The 3879-nt window shown below is 47.6% G+C and overlaps 1 pseudogene; it reads left to right on the plus strand.

Annotated features, from left to right (window-relative positions):
* The first annotated feature begins 798 nt into the window (after positions 1-798).
* Positions 799-2370, plus strand: LOC149393601 (cytochrome P450 78A5 pseudogene; annotated as a pseudogene).
* The last annotated feature ends 1509 nt before the right edge of the window (positions 2371-3879 follow it).

Consider the following 3879-nt stretch of genomic DNA (forward strand, 5'->3'; position numbering starts at 1 on the left):
TTTGAGTGGATTGGAAAGAGTTTGAGCGAGTGATAAAGTGAGAGTGAGAGGGAAAGGCTCGTTCAAAAGAGCTGATATAGTCACAGGGGCATTTTTGTCCATTTTCGGTACAAAAGTCCATATTTAGATATTTTTAAACATTAAGGTCTAATCTTGATATTTAATGGCTTATTAAGCCCACTTAATGAAATTTATCAACTAATACCATATCACAAGAGGAAACGAACACAAGAAATAGCCAACGACGTAAGTTGACTGGATTCACAAAGAAAGAAGAAGAAAAAAGAAAACGAATAAGCAATAATTTGGCAATCATTCACTGATTGCAGAAGTAAAATGAGACACGAGTCAGTATGCATAAATCGAAGGAGTGACACCTAGTTTTCCTATAAAGCATGGTATTATTATGAAATAATAGAAGGCTTTAATGGTGTAATTCGGAGCATTGAACCGTATTTGCACCCATTTACAACATACTATAATGTATTAAGATTATGATCATTCCCGAGAGAAAGTAATTACCATCTATATAGATCTGCAAAGAAAGAAATAGAAAAGTAAAGAAAACGAAACGATCATAATTTATGTGAAGTAATAAAGGCAATAAATGAAATATGACCACGGTTAATTAGTAACAATAGAGGGCGTGCATGTTTTTGAGTCTAGGGTTAGTTGAAAGAAAGGCATGCATGAGCGAGCGAGCAGTATATAAAGAGCGCAGTGGAGTGATCTCAACACACACTCTTCTCGACTTATTCACTCATCTCTTCGCAACCCTAAAACCCAGCAGCAAGAGCCATGTCCACGTCGGACATCAACTACGACCTTCTTCTCCTCCCTCACATTGTTCAAACGGCATGGTCGTCGTCGTCGTTTGTGGCGCTGGCCGCGGCGTTCCTGTCGGTGGCTGCTCTGGGCCTGTGGCTGGCACCGGGGGGGCTTGCGTGGGCCCTTCTGAAGGCAAAGTCCAAGATACGGGGCCCGCACGGATGGCCCGTGACGGGGCTGCTCTCGGTGTTCACTCAGGCGACGCCCCACAGAGCCCTTGCCTCGCTGGCTGAGAGGCTGGGAGCGAAGCCGCTGATGGCGTTCTCGGTGGGTCTGACCCGGTTCGTGATATCGAGCCAGCCCGAGACGGCAAAAGAGATTCTGGGGAGCTCGGCATTCGCGGACAGGCCTGTGAAGGAGTCAGCTTACGAGCTTCTGTTCCACCGAGCCATGGGGTTCGCTCCGTACGGAGACTACTGGCGCAGCCTGAGGAGGATCTCGGCCACCCACCTTTTCAGCCCGAAGAAGATCGCGGACTTCGGAGGGTTCCGGCAGAGAACGGGGATGAAGATGGCGGAGCAGATCACGGGGTCCATGCTCAACCAAGGCCATGTCCAAGTGAAGAACATCCTCCACTTCGGCTCCCTTAACAACGTGATGATGACCGTGTTCGGGCGCACATACGACTTCTCGGGCGCGAGAGACGACGAGGCTGCCGAGCTCGAGGCCATGGTCGCCGAGGGCTACGAGCTCCTGGGCATCTTCAACTGGAGCGACCACTTCCCACTCCTCGCGCGCCTCGACCTCCAGGGAGTGAGGCGCCGATGCAAGACCCTCGTCGGCAAAGTCAACTCTTTCGTCGGCAACATCATCAAGGAGCACCGCGACAACCAGGTCGGCGACGACAGGGTCGGGGACTTCGTGGACGTCCTCCTCGATCTCGAGAAGACCGACAACACCAAGCTCAGCGAGTCCGACATGATAGCAGTTCTGTGGGAAATGATCTTCCGTGGGACCGACACCGTGGCCATCCTGCTGGAGTGGGTCCTGGCCAGGATGGTCCTCCACCCCGACATCCAATCCAAAGTGCAGGCCGAGATCAAGTCAGTCGCCGGAGACCGCCCCGTCACCGACTCCGACATCCCCAGAATGCCCTACCTCCAGGCCGTCGTCAAGGAGACCCTCAGAGTCCACCCCCCGGGCCCGCTGCTCTCGTGGGCCCGCCTCGCCATCCACGACGTCCACATCGGCGACGCCCTCGTCCCCAAGGGCACCACCGCCATGGTCAACATGTGGTCCATCACCCACGACCCCGCTGTGTGGGCCCAGCCCGAGCAGTACCGCCCAGAGCGCTTCCTCGACGAGGACGTCCCCATCCTCGGCTCCGACCTCAGGCTCGCTCCCTTCGGTGCCGGCAGGCGTGTCTGCCCCGGCAAGGCATTGGGCCTCGCCTCCGCCCATCTCTGGCTCGCCCAGCTCCTCCAGAACTTCCACTGGCTCCCCTCCGACACCCACCCCGTCGATCTCACCGAAGTCCTCAACCTCTCCATGGAGATGAACACCCCTCTCCTCTGCAAGGCCATCCCCACCACCACCGCTTAATTACTTACTGTCTTTTCCTCTCGTCTCCTCTTATTTAAATTTTAAACGGGCTTATCTTGTCCTTTACCTACTTAGCTTGCTTGCTTGCTTTCTTGGCTTCTGGACTATCAAATTACCTCTTCGTGGGTATTAATATAAGCCTATATATGTCCCCTTAATACGCATATCAATGGAAATGCTTTTTGTTTTCTTCTTTTAATCTTATTTTGATTGCTTTTTTATCATCTAACTTCTAAAATGCATATATCAAAATACACAAACATATAATGGCTCCGACGGCTTCGATAATGAGAGTGATGATGACTTCTCCCAACTGCTGCCCACTAATCTTCTTTCTCTATGGTCTATAACTTTCGAACTATTGTGTTTTATTGTTTGTTGATGTTATATGTTCCGGTTGAAACACCCCTACTATTATTTGTATTCAACCTCTGCTACATCTCTGGTATGTTTGTTCAAGACTAAGTTCAGACCTTGTTGTTTGTTGTTATATCGGCTGTTTGCTTTAGTTCTCTCATATACGATCAGAGTGTTTGCTGTTTCCTCCCTCTGTCTTGGTTGATCCTTGCCTTTTGTATGTTTTTGAGGCAATCAGAGGGAGAGGCGTCATGAGGGTCATTTATTTTGACATTTTTTTTTTCTGGTCATGACGTTTGGTTGAGAGCTGCTCTGGACGTGCTTGCCTAAAAAATAGCCAAGGGGGAGATTGTTGTTACGTTATATGTTGGGTTTATTTTTTAGTGCAAGATGTAAGGAAATATGTCGGTCTTCATGCTCCAGCTTCTGCTGAGACGTCATTCCTCTTGTGCGCAGACTGTAATCCTGGCAAGTTTTAGGTTTTTCCAGATTGCCTTGCTCGTGACTTTATTATGCAATATTCTTGCGAGTGTGGGTAAAGAAACCTTAGATACACTGACAATATTCTTGCGAGTAATTCTGGCAAGACTGAATGTATTTTCTCAAAGAGTGGAATTGAGAAGGATCTCAAATTCAGGGGGAGTCCCTGGTCTAGGTATTCACTAGTGGTAATAGTTTCTAGGGCTTTGATTTTGTGTTGTAATCATATAAGACCTTGCTTGTATTATAGACTATTATATAGTGAAATCCTTTCCACTGACAAAATGCTCCCAGACGTAGATGATGTTGCACCGAACTGGGTAACCATATTGTGTGTCTTTTCTTTATTGCACTGTTTGTTGTTTATCCATTATCTGTGTTCAAGCAAGTTGTCGAACACATTGTATGCGACATCTTGTCTTTGTGACTAATCAGAATTTTACAAGCAGAGACAAAGAGAATTGAGGATTGAGAGAAAGAAATAGGGAAAAATTTAGATTTTCGATATCTAGCATAGAACTTGAATGTAACGGTATTTTCGCTCAAATTTGGAGAGGCTGTTTTGTGTGTCGTTGCTTCCTTAATAAGGGTGATAAAGGTGATTGAATTCCTTCATAATCCGATTTTCTCTTTAGATACCTAATTTGTGTATTTAACCAATTGGTAAGATTG

This window comes from Urtica dioica, chromosome 6 (assembly GCF_054948205.1).
Source record: "Urtica dioica subsp. dioica isolate 48M chromosome 6, U.dioica_male_clone48M_v1_H2, whole genome shotgun sequence".
In the NCBI taxonomy this organism is placed as follows: domain Eukaryota; kingdom Viridiplantae; phylum Streptophyta; class Magnoliopsida; order Rosales; family Urticaceae; genus Urtica; species Urtica dioica.